The sequence below is a fragment of the Bombina bombina genome, chromosome 2 (genome assembly GCF_027579735.1).
Source record: "Bombina bombina isolate aBomBom1 chromosome 2, aBomBom1.pri, whole genome shotgun sequence".
Taxonomy (NCBI): domain Eukaryota; kingdom Metazoa; phylum Chordata; class Amphibia; order Anura; family Bombinatoridae; genus Bombina; species Bombina bombina.
Genome location: NC_069500.1, coordinates 447,341,027 through 447,359,584, shown reverse-complemented (window position 1 = coordinate 447,359,584; position 18,558 = coordinate 447,341,027). Strand labels below are relative to the sequence as shown.

Sequence of the window (18,558 nt, the reverse complement as noted above, 5' to 3'; positions counted from 1 at the left end):
AACTTGCAGACAGATTTGTACCTTATCGTGTGCTTGAGCAGCAACAGGGTATCCTATGCGTCCTGTGGCTTAGTCCGTCTAGCAGTATCCTCGTGTTGTTAGCGTCTGACGTCACACCCGATGTATTGGGGCTCGACTTGCGCCTGCCAATCACTGCTTAGCGGATCGTTGATGCACAATGTTTCTTCTTGTATCCGATATTGTGTACTTATCAGGTACCGATCAGTGGAAATATGTGGATATTAGAAATGACCAGCCTCTTTGTACATGGCTCCAATATTTAGCTTCTAAAGGTTTACATCAAGGTTAACATAAAACAATGTTTTATTTTAACCTTGATGTAAACCTTTAGAAGCTAAATATTGGAGCCATGTACAAAGAGGCTGGTGCTCTAGAACAATAATACCACCTTAACTCTATTAATGATGAACCAATAGGAAACAAGATACACCTATTAAAGGGGTCTAACAGTCTAATATCCTTCTTGATAAAGCTCCAGGAGGGAGTGAAACGCGTAGAAGTATAAGACTGTATACTTGACTCCACTATTTTCTTAACCGTTTGGACCAACCCGGGTTGACCTTTATTGGAGGATACCAAAGATAAGTGTTTTTGGAACCTGCATGCAACAGCACTAAGGGCAGGTGAACTCATTTCTAATATCCACATATTTCCACTGATCGGTACCTAATAAGTACACAATATCGGATACAAGAAGAAACATTGTGCATCAACGATCCGCTAAGCAGTGATTGGCAGGCGCAAGTCGAGCCCCTATACACCGGGTGTGACGTCAGACGCTAACAACACGAGGATACTGCTAGACGGACTAAGCCACAGGACACATAGGATACCCTGTTGCTGCTCACGCACACGATAAGGTACAAATCTGTCTGCAAGTTATAAACTGTGAATTAAGGCTGATGTAAATACACGATTACTGGACATTCGTTGGTTTACACATAAGAACAGAAAGTTGCTACAAAGAGTTTGCTGTGATATAAATACAGCCACAGGACTCACTTAAATCTATGTATAGATTCAACTCTATAAGATTCTTCTTTTTCTGAATTGATATTGCACAGCCTCACTAATAAGTTATTGCTCCATCAACATTGAAATGTACTCACAGAGTCTATCAAGCTTCTATATGTTGTTTTAAACAGATGTTATATGCATTTTTAGATGCTATATGTATTTTATACATGAACTCTAAATAATTCATGAGAGAATTTAGAAATTGTTCAGTCACATACAAACAGACCTTTTTCTTGTGGCTAACTAATATTTTTCAATTTCTATTCCCTATGAAATACTAATGAGTATTACTTTTGTGTTCAACTATTTGTACTAGAGACTATCCTGAGGGAGGGCATGGCCTTTCCCTCCAGTGATGTCTGAAATAATCTCTTTCAGTTCAGGCCCGAATAGGGTCTTTCCTTTGAAAGGGATGTTCAAAAGTTTAGATTTTGATGACACATCAGCAGACCAGGACTTAAGCCATAACGCCCTGCGTGCTAAAATGGCAAAACCTGAATTCTTTGCCGCTAATTTAGCCAGTTGGAAAGCGGCATCTGTAATGAAAGAATTAGCCAACTTAAGGGCCTTAATTCTGTCCATAATATCCTCTAATGGAGTCTCCATCTGAAGAGCCTCTTCTAGAGCCTCAAACCAGAAAGCAGCTGCAGTAGTTACAGGAACAATGCACGCAATAGGTTGGAGAAGAAAACCTTGATGAACAAAAATTTTCTTCAGGAGACCCTCTAATTTTTTATCCATAGGATCTTTGAAAGCACAACTGTCTTCGATAGTTATAGTTGTATGCTTAGCCAGAGTAGAAATAGCTCCCTCCACCTTAGGAACTGTCTGCCACGAGTCCAGCATGGTGTCAGATATGGGAAACATTTTCTTAAAAACAGGAGGGGGAGCGAACAGAATACCTGGTCTATCCCACTCCTTAGTAACAATATTCACAATCCTCTTAGGGACTGGAAAAACATCAGTGTAAACAGGAACCTCTAAGTATTTGTCCATTTTACACAATTTCTCTGGGACCACTATAGGGTCACAATCATCTAGAGTCGCTAATACCTCCCTGAGCAATAAGCGGAGGTGTTCAAGCTTAAATTTAAAGGCCGTCATATAAGAATCTGTCTGAGTGAGCGTCTTTCCTGAATCAGAAATTTCTCCCTCAGATAACAAATCCCTTACCCCTACTTCAGAACATTGTGAGGGTATATCGGATACGGCTACTAAAGCGTCAGACGGCTCAGCATTTGTTCTTAACCCAGAGCTGTCACACTTTCCTTGTAAACCAGGCAGTTTGGATAAAACCTCTGTGAGGGTTGTATTCATAACTGTGGCCATGTCTTGTAAAGTAAAAGAATTTGACGCACTAGAGGTACTTGGCGTCACTTGTGCGGGCGTTACTGGTTGTGACACTTGGGGAGAGCTAGATGTTAAACCCTCATTCCCTTCTGTCTGAGAATCATCTATTGCAATATTTTTAAGTGCTAAAATATACTCTTTATAATTTATAGACATATCAGTGCAAATAGGACACATTCTAAGAGGGGGTTCCACAATGGCTTCTAAACACATTGAACAAGGATTTTCCTTGGTGTCAGACATGTTAAACAGGCTAGTAATGTAACAAGCAAGCTTGGAAAACACTTTAATCAAAGCAAATAACACTTAGAAAAAAACGGTACTGTGCCTTTAAGAGAAAAATAAGCTGCACAAACTCTGCAAAACAGTGTAAAAAAGCAGTAAGCTCAACGATTTTTTTACATCATAAAGCCTTAGTAACTTTGCACAGCTATGCAAATAAACAATTAACCCCTTAATGTAAAAACCGGATTGACAAAACGTCAAAAACCGGTAAAAACGTTCAGCACCTTGCCACAGCTCTGCTGTGGCGCCTACCTGCCCTTTAGAAACGATTTGTGGGGGAAAAAACTTCTTTACAGCCCTCAAACACAGTAGGAACCTCTGGAGAGGCAGCTGGATGTCTCTGAGGAAAGAAACTGCGCAACTGAGACGCGAAAATAGGCCCCTCCCACCTCACTCGATGTTATGGGGCCTAAAAGAAACACAACAGAGTGTTTCTTAAACTAGCCATGTGGGTTAATAACCCTTAACCAAGCCACAATAACCCCTTAAAGTCCCTCAAAAAACATTATATTTGTATCTTTTATAAAAAACAAAAATGTTTTTTCTATCAGTGTCACCAGTAACTAATGAGCCCTTTATTCAAGCTGGGATTCCTACTAAGTGTCTGAATACAGCTTACCCTTCCCTCATGGGGATATTGCCAGCCTTTTCTAGAATTAACACAATCTGTCTAGAAAAAAATAGACTGAACATACCTCAATGCAGTTTAGCCTACAAACCGTTCCCCCAACTGAAGTTTTCCTGTACTCTTCAGCCCTTGTGAGAACAGCAGTGGATCTTAGTTACAAAGTGCTAAGATCATCATCCTCCTTGCAGAAATCTTCATCCCTTTTCTGCAAGAGGGTAAATAGTATACACCGGTACCATTTAAAATAAACTTTTGCTTGAGAAAATAAAAACCAACATTTTTGTCACCACACTCACTTTACCCTTCCTAGTACTTAGAGTAGGCAAAGAGAATGACTGGGGGGTGGCGCTAAGGGAGGAGCTATATAGACCGCTCTGCTGTGGGTGCTCTCTTTGCCACTTCCTGTAAGGAAGAAGAATATCCCACAAGTATCCGTGGACTCGATACATCTTACAAGAGAAATGCCTTTAAATACACCCCCCACCACACCCACAATTCAGTTTAACGAATAGCCAAGAAGTGGGGTGATAAGAAAGGAGTGAAAGCATCAACAAGGAATTGGAATAATTGTGCTTTATACAAAAAAATCATAACCACCATAAAAAAGGGTGGGCCTCATGGACTCTTGCCAATATGAAAGAAAACATAATTTATGCTTACCTGATAAATTTATTTCTCTTGTAGTGTATCCAGTCCACGGATCATCCATTACTTGTGGGATATTCTCCTTCCCAACAGGAAGTTGCAAGAGGATCACCCACAGCAGAGCTGCTATATAGCTCCTCCCCTCACTGCCAAATCCAGTCATTCGACCGAAACAAGCCGAGAAAGGAGAAACCATAGGGTGCAGTGGTGACTGTAGTTTAATTAAAATTTAGACCTGCCTTAAAAGGACAGGGCGGGCCGTGGACTGGATACACTACAAGAGAAATAAATTTATCAGGTAAGCATAAATTATGTTTTCTCTTGTTAAGTGTATCCAGTCCACGGATCATCCATTACTTGTGGGATACCAATACCAAAGCTAAAGTACACGGATGATGGGAGGGACAAGGCAGGAACTTAAACGGAAGAAACCACTGCCTGTAGAACCTTTCTCCCAAAAACAGCCTCCGAAGAAGCAAAAGTATCAAATTTGTAAAATTTGGAAAAGGTATGAAGCGAAGACCAAGTCACAGCCTTGCAAATCTGTTCAACAGAAGCCTCATTTTTAAAGGCCCAGGTGGAAGCCACAGCTCTAGTGGAATGAGCTGTAATCCTGTCAGGGGGCTGCTGTCCAGCAGTCTCATAGGCTAAACGGATTATGCTCCGAAGCCAAAAAGAAAGAGAGGTTGCCGAGGCCTTTTGACCTCTCCTCTGTCCGGAGTACACAACAAACAGGTTAGATGTTTGACGAAAATCTTTAGTAGCTTGCAAGTAAAATTTCAAGGCACGGACTACGTCTAGATTATGCAAAAGACGTTCCTTCTAGGAAGGAGGATTCGGACATAATGATGGAACAACAATCTCTTGATTGATATTCTTGTTAGAAACCACCTTGGGTAAAAACCCAGGTTTTGTACGCAGAACTACTTTATCTGAATGAAAGATCAGATAAGGAGAATCACAATGTAAGGCAGATAACTCAGACACTCTTCGAGCCGAGGAAATAGCCATCAGAAAAAGAACTTTCCATGATACAAGTTTAATATCAATAGAATGAAGGGGTTCAAACGGAACCCCTTGAAGAACTTTAAGAAACAAGTTTAGGCTCCATGGAGGAGCAACAGGTTTAAACACAGGCTTAATTCTAACTAAAGCCTGACAAAATGCCTGAACGTCTGGAACTTCTGCAAGACGCTTGTGTAAAAGAATAGACAGAGCAGAAATCTGTCCCTTTAAAGAACTAGCGGATAATCCTTTGTCCAAACCCTCTTGGAGAAAGGACAATATCCTAGGAATCCTAACCCTACTCCATGAGTAATTCTTGGATTCACACCAATGAAGATATTTACGCCATATCTTGTGATAGATTTTCCTGGTGACAGGCTTTCGTGTCTGTATTAAGGTATCAATGACTGACTCGGAGAAGCCACGCTTTTGATAGAATCAAGCGTTCAATCCCACTCCCCCGGATGAAAAGTCTGACGACTTAGAAAATCCTCCTCCCAGTTCTCTACACCTAGGATATGGATTGCTGATAGGTGGCAAGAGTGAGACTCTGCCCAGCGAATTATCTTGGAGACTTCTAACATCGCTAGGGAACTCCTGGTTCCCCCTTGATGGTTGATGTAAGCCACAGTCGTGATGTTGTCCGAATGAAATCTGATGAACCTCAGGGTTACTAACTGAGGCCAAGCTAGAAGAGCATTGAATATTGCTCTTAACTCCAGAATATTTATTGGGAGGAGTTTCTCCTCCTGAGTCCACGATCCCTGAGCCTTCAGGGAGTTCCAGACTGCACCCCAACCTAGAAGGCTGGCATCTGTTGTTACAATCGTCCAATCTGGTCTGCGAAAGGTCATACCCTTGGACAGGTGGACCCAAGATAACCACCAGAGAAGAGAATCTCTGGTTTCCTGATCCAGATTTAGTAGAGGGGACAAATCTGTGTAATCCCCATTCCACTGACTGAGCATGCATAATTGCAGCGGTCTGAGATGCAGGCGCCCAAATGGCACTATGTCCATTGCCGCTACCATTAAGCCGATTACCTCCATGCACTGAGCCACCGCAGGGCGCGGAGTGGAGTGAAGGACACGGCAAGCATTTAGAAGTTTTGATAACCTGGACTCAGTCAGGTAAATTTTCATTTCTACAGAATCTATAAGAGTCCCTAGGAAGGAAACCCTTGTGAGAGGAGATAGAGAACTCTTTTCTTCGTTCACTTTCCACCCATGCGACCTCAGAAATGCCAGAACTATCTCTGTGTGAGACTTGGCAATTTGAAAGCTTGACGCCTGTATCAGGATGTCGTCTAGATAAGGAGCTACCGCTATGCCTCACGGTCTTAGAACCGCCAGAAGAAAGCCCAGAACCTTTGTAAAAATTCTTGGGGCTGTAGCCAACCCGAAGGGAAGAGCTACAAATTGGTAATGCCTGTCTAGAAAGGCAAATCTCAGGAACCGATGATGATTCTTGTGAATCGGAATGTGAAGGTAGGCATCCTTTAAGTCCAACCAAATAATGAAGCAGCAGGCACCAGCATGAACAATTATGCGATCCTTTATTGGGCAATAAAATTACATGGAAATAAATGGGTTAACAACTTTCAAACCCTTCAGGCAACAAAGTGGATGGCGGTACTACATGTACCCTAACGCTGACGCGTTTCGGCTATTGCCGTAGTCGTAGCTGAAGGGTATCTCTACCAAACCTATATTTAAACCTTGTAACATTAAATCATAGGTTAATTTGTATAGTCCTTTAAATCTTAACCAAGAGGAGTCCCTGCAACATTATACGTAAAAATCTCACAATGTTAAGAGCAGATGATGATTTGGCACAGGTGGTGTCGCAAGGATGCAGATTTGCTTTCAGGAGAGGAAAGACATTAGGAAATCATCTAGCACCTAAACAACTAAAAAAAGACAGATCCAGGGACTCCTCTTGGTTAAGATTTAAAGGACTATACAAATGCAGCTATGGAAATTGCATAGCTTGCAAACATGTAAAATTGGGGAATGTCTTTAAGAGTGCACACACAGGTGAAGTTTTTTCACATAGAGCACTTTTTAATTGCAGATCCTCATATGCAATTTATATACTTAACTGCGACTTATGCAATATCCAATATACAGGCCTACCGACCCGCCAAGTCAGGACCAGAATTAGGGAGCATATAAACGACATTAAACAAGGGAAATTAACAACAGCATTAGTTAGTCATTTCAAAGACAAACATAATCAAGATCCCTTATCCCTCTCATGGACTACTGCAGAAGTAGTACACACTGACAATAGAGGAGGGGATAGGGATGCTCTCCTTTCAAAGAGAGAAATTTTCTGGATACACAGGTTAAACACTAGGGTTCCAAATGGGTTCAATTCTGAATTTGATTTAATAAATTACTGGTGTTGACCTAAGTATCCAGAAAATAGGCTGTTTATTCTATCTGCTTACTATATGAATATATGATAAGTAAATTAAATAGGTCTAACCTTCCCTCTGTCATTTAATACTTAATATTTAGTAGTTTATGACATCTCCAGCTTGGTTTTAAACTCTATATGTATAAGTGAGTGTATGGGTTATAAAGGACGGCAAATTACTAGGGAGATAAATATATAGTTGGTATTTCTAGCCTACATCCTGCAATTTAGGTGAGTTTTACACCAAGATATGTCATTAAGCCATACATATTGTATATATACCCACATCCACATGTTAGATAACCAGGCTGTTAATATGGGAGATGAGCACTAGGACCAGGAAGTGTTAAGCTTTTAGTTAAACTTTGAGTGATTTGGTATCTAAGTAGAGCAGGCAAGATACAGGAGCGATCACATGATTTGTAAAGTGGAGGTGTGTCTGTCACATGGTACATTTTTTAACCTATGATTTAATGTTACAAGGTTTAAATATAAGTTTGGTAGAGATACCCTTCAGCTACGACTACGGCAATACCCGAAACGCGTCAGCGTTAGGGTACATGTAGTACCGCCATCCACTTTGTTGCCTGAAGGGTTTGAAAGTTGTTAACCCATTTATTTCCATGTAATTTTATTGCCCAATAAAGGATCGCATAATTGTTCATGCTGGTGCCTGCTGCTTCATTATTTGGTTGATCATTGCTGAGGACATGAGCAAGGCACAGATGAACTTCCTTTGACAGTCAGCGGTACATCGTGTCTCCCGTGAAGAACGGCATCTGGGGACGCAAGCGGAGTATTCCCCCAGTTCACCGGCACTCCTCCCCTCCCCCTGGACATACGTCACACGCCAACTTAGCCAGAACCCGGAAGAAGGATACACACATACGCGCTACAGTGCCACAGGGATTACCGCTACGGAGACCAGTCAAGAGTGGCCCGTTAAGCAGAAGAGTGTGGACATATATCCCCAGGACTGGCAGTATGCATCATTTGGAAGAAGTAAGTGCAATGACCTTACTACATGTGTGATTTTTGTTCTGGCTAATCGAAGTATTATCGAGGAGGGGAGTGTTTGTGCATTAGCCGTAATAGGGGTATGACATGATGGCATTGTTATATACAAGTGTGTAATACTGACACAGCAGGTGCTACAAATGTCGATTGTTATATTTGATCCTTTAAGTCCACTGTGGTCATGTACTGACCCTCTTGGATCATGGGTAAGATGGTCCGAATAGTTTCCATCTTGAATGCTGGAATTCTGAGGAATTTGTTTAAGATCTTTAGATCCAAAATTGGTCTGAAGGTTCCCTCTTTTTTGGGAACCACAAACAGATTTGAATAAAAACCCTGTCCTTGTTCCGTCCGCGGAACTGGATGGATCACTCCCATTACTAGGAGGTCTTGCACGCAGCGTAGGAATGCCTCTTTCTATATCTGGTTTGCAGATAATCTTGAAAGGTGAAATCTCCCCTGTGGAGGAGAAGCTGTGAAGTCCAGAAGATATCCCTGAGATATGATCTCCAACGCCCAGGGATCATGAACATCTCTTGCCCACGCCTGGGCGAAAAGAGAAAGTCTGCCCCCTACTAGATCCGTTGCCGGATAGGGGGCCGTTCCTTCATGCTGTCTTGGGGGTAGCAGCAGGCTTTCTGGCCTGCTTGCCCTTGTTCCAGGACTGGTTAGGTTTCCAGGCCTGTCTGGAATGAGCAACAGTTCCCTCTTGTTTTGAAGCAGAGGAAGTTGATGCTGAACCTGCCTTGAAATTTCGAAAGGCACGAAAATTAGACTGTTTGGCCCTTGATTTGGCCATGTCCTGAGGAAGGGTATGACCCTTACCTCCAGTAATGTCAGCAATAATTTAATTCAAACCAGGCCCGAATAAGGTCTGCCCCTTGAAAGGAATGTTGAGTAATTTAGACTTTGAAGTCACGTCAGCTGACCAGGATTTAAGCCATAGCGCCCTACGCGCCTGGATGGCGAATCCGGAATTCTTAGCCGTTAGTTTAGTCAAATGAACAATGGCATCAGAAACAAATGAGTTAGCTAGCTTAAGTGTTCTAAGCTTGTCAATGATTTCAGTCAATGGAGCTGTATGGATGGCCTCTTCCAGGGCCTCAAACCAGAATGCCGCCGCAGCAGTGACAGGCGCAATGCATGCAAGGGGCTGTAAAATAAAACCTTGTTGAATAAACATTTTCTTAAGGTAACCCTCCAATTTTTTATCCATTGGATCTGAAAAAGCACAACTGTCCTCAACCGGGATAGTGGTACGCTTTGCTAAAATAGAAACTGCTCCCTCCACCTTAGGGACCGTCTGCCATAAGTCCTGTGTAGTGGCATCTATGGGAAACCTTTTTCTAAATATAGGAGGGGGGGAAAACGGCACACCGGGTCTATCCCACTCCTTACTAATAATTTCTGTAAACCTTTTAGGTATTGGAAAAACATCAGTACACACCGGCACTACATAGTATTTATCCAGTCTACACAATTTCTCTGGCACTGCAATTGTGTCACAGTCATTCAGAGCAGCTAACACCTCCCCAAGCAATACACGGAGGTTCTCAAGCTTAAATTTAAAATTAGAAATCTCTGAATCAGGTTTCCCCGAGTCAGAGATGTCACCCACAGACTGAAGCTCTCCGTCCTCAGGTTCTGCATATTGTGCCACAGTATCAGACATGGCTCTTACAGCATCTACGCGCTCTGTATCTCGTCTAACCCCAGAGCTATCGCGCTTGCCTCTTAATTCAGGCAATCTGGCTAATACCGCTGACAGGGTATTATCCATGATCGCAGCCATGTCCTGCAAAGTAATCGATATGGGCGTCCCTGATGTACTTGGAGCCATATTAGCGTGCGTCCCTTGAGCGGGAGGCAAAGGGTCCGACACGTGGGGAGAGTTAGTCGGCATAACTTCCCCCTCGACAGAACCCTCTGGTGACAATTCTTTTATAGATAAAGACTGATCTTTACTGTTTAAGGTGAAATCAATACATTTAGTACACATTCTCCTATGGGGCTCCACCATGGCTTTTAAACATAATGAACAAGTAGTTTCCTCTATGTCAGACATGTTTGTATAGACTAGCAATGAGACTAGCAAGCTTGGAAAACACTTTGCATCAAGTTAAACAAGCAATATAAAAAACGTTACTGTGCCTTTAAGAAAAACAAATTTTGTCAAAATTTGAAATAACAGTGAAAAAAGGCAGTTACACTAACGAAATTTTTACAGTGTATGTAACAAGTTAGCAGAGCATTGCACCCACTTGCAAATGGATGATTAACCCCTTAATACCAAAAACGGAATAATAAATGAAAAAAACGTTTTTAAAACTAGTCACAACAACTGCCACAGGTCTACTGTGGTTGTTACCCTCCTCAAACACGACTTTTGAAGCCTTTTGAGCCCTTCAGAGATGTCCTGTATCATGCAGAGGGAAGCTGAGTGTCTCTGTCTGTAATTTTAGCAGTGCAGAAAAACGCTAAAATAGGCCCCTCCCACTCATATTACAACAGTGGAAAGCCTCAGGAAACTGTTTCTAAGCAAAAATCAAGCCAGCTATGTGGAAAAAAACTAGGCCCCAATAAGTTTTATCACCAAGCATATATAAAAATGATTAAACATGCCAGCAAACGTTTTATATTGCACTTTTATAAGAGTATGTATCTCTGGTAATAAGCCTGATACCAGTCGCTATTAAATCACTGTATTTAGGCTTAACTTACATTAATCCGGTATCAGCAGCATTTTTCTAGCAAATTCCATCCCTAGAAATATGTTAACTGCACATACCTTATTGCAGGATAACCTGCACGCCATTCCCCCTCTGAAGTTACCTCACTCCTCAGAATATGTGAGAACGGCAGTGGATCTTAGTTACTTCTGCTAAGATCATAGAAACCGCAGGCAGATTCTTCTTCTAATGCTGCCTGAGATAAAATAGTACACTCTGTACCATTTAAAAATAACAAACTTTTGATTGAAGTTAAAAAACTAACTATAATACACCACTCTCCTCTTACTACCTCCATCTTTGTTGAGAGTTGCAAGAGAATGACTTAATATGGCAGTGAGGGGAGGAGCTATATAGCAGCTCTGCTATGGGTGATCCTCTTGCAACTTCCTGTTGGGAAGGAGAATACCCCACAAGTAATGGATGATCCGTGGACTGGATACACTTAACAAGAGAAATGAATTAATCAGGTAAATTCTTACATAAATTATGTTTTCTTACGTGTAATTGGCAGGACTCCATGAGCTAGTGACGTATGGGATAGCAAATACTCAAGATGTGGAACTCCACGCAAGAGTCACTAGAGAGGGAGGGATAAAAATAAAGACAGCCAATTCCGCTGAAAAAATAATCCACACCCCAAATCAAAAGTTTTAATAATATAATGAAAAAAAACTGAAAATATAAGCAGAAGAATCAAACTGAAACCACTGCCTGAAGTATTTTTCTACCAAAAACTACTTCTGAAGAAGAGAAAACATCAAAATGGTAGAATTTAGGAAAAAGTAAGCAAAGAAGACCAAGTTGCTGCTTTGCAAATCTGATCAATAGAAGCTTCATTCTTAAAAACCCAGGAAGTGGAAACTGACCTAGTAGAATGAGCCGTAATCCTCGGAGGCGGGGAATTACCTGACTCCAAATAAGCATGATGAATCAAAAGCTTTAACCAAGATGCCAAAGAAATGGCAGAAGCCTTCTGACCTTTCCTAGAACTGGAAAAGATAACAAATAGACCAGAAGTCTTCCTGAAAACTTTAGTAGCTTCAACATAATATTTCGAAGATCTTACCACATCTAAAGAATGTAAGGATCTCTCCAGAGAATTCTTAGGATTAGGACACAAAGAAGGGACAACAATTTCTCTACTAATGTTGTTAAAGTTCACAACTTTAGGTAAAAATTTAAACGAAGTCCGCAAAAACCGCCTTATCCTGATGAAAAATCAGAAAAGGAGACTCACAAGAAAGAGCACATAAAACAGAAACTCTTCTAGCAGAAGAGATGGCCAAAAGGAACAACATTTTCCAAGAAAGTAACTTAATGTCCAGAAAATGCATAGGCTCAAACGGAGGAGCCTGTAAAGCCTTCAAAACCAAATTAAGACTCCAAGGAGGAGAGAATGATTTAATGACAGGCTTGATACGAACCAAAGCCTGTACAAAACAATACATATCAGGAAGTTTAGCAATTTTCTGTGGAACAGAACAGAAAGAGCAGAGATTTGTCATTTCAAAGACCTTGCAGACAAACCCTTATCTAAACCATCCTGAAGAAACTGAAAAATTCTAGGAATTCTAAATTCTCATTTATGAGAAGAACACCATGAAATGTAAGTCTTCCAAACTCGATAATAAATCTTTCTAGACACAGATTTACGAGCCTGCAACATAGTTTTAATCACTGAGTCAGAGAAACTTCTATGACTAAGCATTCAATCTCCATACCATCAAATTTAATGATTTGAGATCCTGATAGAAAAACAAACCTTGAGATATAAGGTCTGGCCTTAAAGGAAATGGCCAAGTTTGGCAACTGAACATCCAAACAAGATCCACATACCAAAACCTGAGCGGCCATGCTGGAGCCACCAGCAGCACAAACAATTGCTCCATGATGATTTTGAAAATCACTCTTGGAAGAAGAAACTAGAGGCAGAAAAATATAGGCAGGTTGATAACTCCAAAGAAGTGTCAATGCATCCACTGCTTACGCCTGAGGATCCCTGGACCTAGATAGGTACCTGGGAAGTTTCTTGTTTAGATGAGATGCCATCAGATCTATTTCTGGAAGCCCGCACATCTGAACAACTTGAAAAAAAGACATCTGGGTGAAGAGACCATTCTCCCGGATGTAAAGCTTGATGACTAAGATAATCCTCTTCCCAATTGTCTATACCTGGGATATGGACCGCAGAAATTAGACAGGAGCTGGATTTTGCACAAGCAAGTATCCAAAATACTTCTTTCATAGCCTGAGGACTGAGAGTCCCACCCTAATGATTGACATAACGCCACAGTTGTGACATTGTCTGTCTGAAAACCAATAAACGTCTCTCTCTTCAAATAGAAGCCAAAACTGAAGAACTCTGAGAATCGCACGGAGTTCCAAAATATTGATAGATAATCTCGCCTCTTGAGATTTCCAACCCCTTGCGCTGTCAGAGATCCCCAGACAGCTTCCCAACCTAAAAGACTTGCATCTGTTGTGATCACGGTCCAGGTTGGATGAACAAAAGAGACACGTAGAACTATACAATGGTGATCTAACCACCAAGTCCGAGATAGTTGAATATTGGGATTCAAGGATATTAAATATGATATTGTAGAATAATCCCTGCACCATTAATTTAGCATTAAAAACTGGAGAGGTTTCATATGAAAATGAGCAAAGAGAATCGAATCCAATGCTGCAGTCATGAGACCTAAAACTTCCATGCATATAGCTACTGAAGGAAATAATAGAGACTAAAGGTTCCGACAAGCTGAGCCCAATAAAAATCGTCTCTTGTCTGTTAGAAACAAAGACATTGACACAATCTATCTGAAAACCTAAAAAAGGTGAACCTTGTCTTGAGGAATCAAGAAACTTTTGGTAAAATGATCCTCCAACCATGTCCTTGAAGAAACAACAGAAGTTGAAATGTATGAGATTCTGCAGAACGAAAAGACTGAGCAAATACCACGATATCGTCCAAATAAGGAAACACCGAGAACCTTTTGTAAAGATTACTAGAGCTGACGCTAGGCCAGAAAGGAAAAGCAACAAATTGGTAATGCTTGTCTAAAAAAAGAGAATCTCAGAAAATGAAAATAATCTGAATGAAAACAGAATAACATAATTTATGCTTACCTGATAAATTTATTTCTCTTGTAGTGTATCCAGTCCACGGATCATCCATTACTTGTGGGATATTCTCCTTCCCAACAGGAAGTTGCAAGAGGATCACCCACAGCAGAGCTGCTATATAACTCCTCCCCTCACTGCCATATCCAGTCATTCGACCGAAACAAGACGTGAAAGGAGAAACCATAGGGTGCAGTGATGACTGTAGTTTAATTAAAATTTAGACCTGCCTTAAAAGGACAGGGTGGGCCGTGGACTGGATACACTACAAAAGAAATAAATTTATCAGGTAAGCATAAATTATGTTTTCTCTTGTTAAGTGTATCCAGTCCACGGATCATCCATTACTTGTTGGATACCAATACCAAAGCTAAAGTACACGGATGATGGGAGGGACAAGGCAGGAACTTAAACGGAAGTAACCACTGCCTGTAGAACCATTCTCCCAAAAACAGCCTCCGAAGAAGCAAAAGTGTAAAATTTGTAAAATTTTGAAAAGGTGTGAAGCGAAGACCAAGTCGCAGCCTTGCAAATCTGTTCAACAGAGGCCTCATTTTTAAAGGCCCAGGTGGAAGCCACAGCTCTAGTAGAATGAGCTGTAATCCTTTCAGGGGGCTGCTGTCCAGCAGTCTCATAGGCTAAGCGTATTATGCTCTGAAGCCAAAAGGAGAGAGAGGTTGCCAAAGCTTTTTGACCTCTCCTCTGTCCAGAGTAAACGACAAACAGGGCAGATGTTTGACGAAAATCTTTAGTAGCCTGTAAATAAAACTTCAAGGCACGGACTAGGTTCAGATTATGCAAAAAGACGTTCCTTCTTTGAAGAAGGATTAGGACACAATGATGGAACAACAATCTCTTGAATGATATTCTTGTTAGAAACCACCTTAGGTAAAAACCCAGGTTTGGTACGCAGAACTACCTTGTCTGAATGAAAAATCAGATAAGGAGAATCACAATGTAAGGCAGATAACTCTGAGACTCTTCGAGCCGAGGAAATAGCCATCAAAAACAGAACTTTCCAAGATAAAAGTTTAATATCAATGGAATGAAGGGGTTCAAACGGAACTTTAAGAACCTAGTTAAAGCTCCATGGGGGAGCAACAGTTTTAAACACAGGCTTAATCCTAACCATGGTATGGTAGATGGTAGATTTTCCTGGTCACAGGCTTCCGAGCCTGTATTAAGGTATCAATGACTGACTCGGAGAAGCCACGCCTTGATAGAATCAAGCGTTCAATCTCCATGCAGTCAGTCTCAGAGAAATTAGATTTGGATGATTGAAAGGACCTTGTATTAGAAGGTCCTGCCTCAGAGGCAGAGTCCATGGTGGAAGAGATGACATGTCCACTAGGTCTGCATACCAGGTCCTGCGTGGCCACGCAGGCGCTATCAGAATCACTGATGCTCTCTCCTGTTTGATTTTGGCAATCAGTCGAGGGAGCAGAGGAAACGGTGGAAACAAATAGGCCAGGTTGAAGAACCAAGGAGCTGCTAGAGCATCTATCAGCGTTGCTCCCGAGTCCCTGGACCTGGATCCGTAACAAGGAAGACGCCATGAGATCCAGTTCTGGTTTTCCACAACGATGGACCAGTTGAGCAAACACCTCCGGATGGAGTTCCCACTCCCCCGGATGAAAAGTCTAACGACTTAGAAAATCTGCCTCCCAGTTCTCTACACATGGGATGTGGATCGCTGACAGGTGGCAAGAGTGAGACTCTGCCCAGCAAATTATCTTTGAGACTTCTAACATCGCTAGGGAACTCCTGGTTCCCCCTTGATGGTTGATGTAAGCCACAGTCGTGATGTTGTCCGACTGAAATCTGATGAACCTCAGTGTTGCTAACTGAGGCCAAGCTAGAAGAGCATTGAATATTGCTCTTAACTCCAGAATATTTATTGGGAGGAGTTTCTCCTCCTGAGTCCACGATCCCTGAGCCTTCAGGGAATTCCAGACTGCGCCCCAACCTAGAAGGCTGGCATCTGTTGTTACAATCGTCCAATCTGGTCTGCGAAAGGTCATACCCTTGGACAGATGGACCCGAGAAAGCCACCAGAGAAGAGAATCTCTGGTCTCTTGATCCAGATTTAGTAGAGGGGACAAATCTGAGTAATCCCCATTCCACTGACTTAGCATGCATAATTGCAGCGGTCTGAAATGCAGGCGCGCAAATGGCACTATGTCCATTGCCGCTACCATTAAGCCGATTACTTCCATACACTGAGCCACTGACGGGCGTGGAATGGAATGAAGGACACAGCAAGCATTTAGAAGTTTTGATAGCCTGGACTCCGTCAGGTAAATTTTCATCTCTACAGAATCTATAAGAGTCCCTAGGAAGGAGACTCTTGTGCGTGGTGATAGAGAACTCTTTTCCAGGTTCACTTTCCACCCATGCGACCTCAGAAATGCCAGAACTATCTCTGTATGAGACTTGGCAATTTGAAAGCTTGACGCCTGTATCAGGATGTCGTCTAGATACGGAGCCACCGCTATGCCTCGCGGTCTTAGAACCGCCAGAAGTGAGCCCAGAACCTTTGTAAAAATTCTCGGGGCAGTGGCCAACCCGAAGGGAAGAGCTACAAATTGGTAATGCCTGTCTAGAAAGGCAAACCTTAGGAACCGATGATGATCTTTGTAAATCGGTATGTGAAGGTAGGCATCCTTTAAGTCCACTGTGGTCATGTACTGACCCTCTTGGATCATGGGTAGGATGGTCCGAATAGTTTCCATTTTGAATGATGGAACTCTGATGAATTTGTTTAAGATCTTTAGATCCAAGATTGGTCTGAAGGTTACCTCTTTCTTGGGAACCACAAACAGATTTGAATAAAATCCCTGTCCTTGTTCCGTCCGCGGAACTGGATGAATCACTCCCATTACTAGGAGGTCTTGCACACAGCTTAGGAATGCCTCTTTCTTTATCTGGTTTGCTGATAACCTTGAAAGATGAAATCTCCCTTGTGGAGGAGAAGCTTTGAAGTCCAGAAGATATCCCTGAGATATGATCTCCAACGCCCAGGGATCCTGAACATCTCTTGCCCACGCCTGGGAGAAGAGAGAAAGTCTGCACCCCACAAGATCCGTTTCCGGATAGGGGGCCGTTCCTTCATGCTGTCTTGGGGGCAGCAGCAGGCTTTCTGGCCTGCTTGCCCTTGTTCCAGGACTGGTTAGGTTTCCAGGCCTGTCTGGAATGAGCAACAGTTCCCTCTTGTTTTGAAGCGGAGGAAGTTGATACTGCTCCTGCCTTGAAATTTCGAAAGGCACGAAAATTAGACTGTTTGGCCTTTGATTTGGCCCTGTCCTGAGGAAGGGTATGACCCTTGCCTCCAGTAATGTCAGCAATAATTTCCTTCAAGCCAGGCCCGAATAAGGTCTGCCCCTTGAAAGGAATGTTGAGTAATTTAGACTTTGAAGTCACGTCAGCTGACCAGGATTTAAGCCATAGCGCCCTACGCGCCTGGATGGCGAATCCGGAATTCTTAGCCGTTAGTTTAGTCAAATGAACAATGGCATCAGAAACAAATGAGTTAGCTAGCTTAAGCGTTCTAAGCTTGTCAATAATTTCATTCAATGGAGCTGTCTGGATGGCCTCTTCCAGGGCCTCAAACCAGAATGCCGCCGCAGCAGTGACAGGCGCAATGCATGCAAGGGGCTGTAAAATAAAACCTTGTTGAATAAACATTTTCTTAAGGTAACCCTCCAATTTTTTATCCATTGGATCTGAAAAAGCACAACTGTCCTCAACCGGGATAGTGGTACGCTTTGCTAAAGTAGAAACTGCTCCCTCCACCTTAGGGACCGTCTGCCATAAGTCCCGTGTAGTGGCGTCTATTGGAAACATTTTTCTAAATATAGGAGGTAGGGAAAAGGGAACACCGGGTCTATCCCACTCCTTTCTAATAATTTCTGTAAGCCTTTTAGGTATAGGAAAAACATCAGTACACACCGGCACCGCATAGTATCTATCCAGCCTACACAATTTCTCTGGAATTGCAACTGTGTTACAGTCATTCAGAGCAGCTAATACCTCCCCAAGCAATACACGGAGGTTCTCAAGCTTAAATTTAAAATTAGAAATCTCTGAATCAGGTTTCCCCGAGTCAGAGATGTCACCCACAGACTGAAGCTCTCCGTCCTCATGTTCTGCATACTGTGACGCAGTATCAGACATGGCTCTAACAGCATTTGCGTGCTCTGTATCTCTCCTAACCCCAGAGCTATCGCGCTTGCCTCTTAATTCAGGCAATCTAGATAATACCTCTGACAGGGTATTATTCATGATTGCAGCCATGTCCTGCAAGGTAATCGCTATGGG

The 18,558-nt window shown here is 42.2% G+C and overlaps 1 protein-coding gene across 1 annotated transcript in view; it reads right to left on the bottom strand.

The window, feature by feature from the left end:
* PITPNB (phosphatidylinositol transfer protein beta) overlaps positions 1 to 18,558 on the bottom strand; it is a gene marked incomplete in the record, with an annotated part of 520,198 nt that overhangs the window by 355,044 nt on the left and 146,596 nt on the right.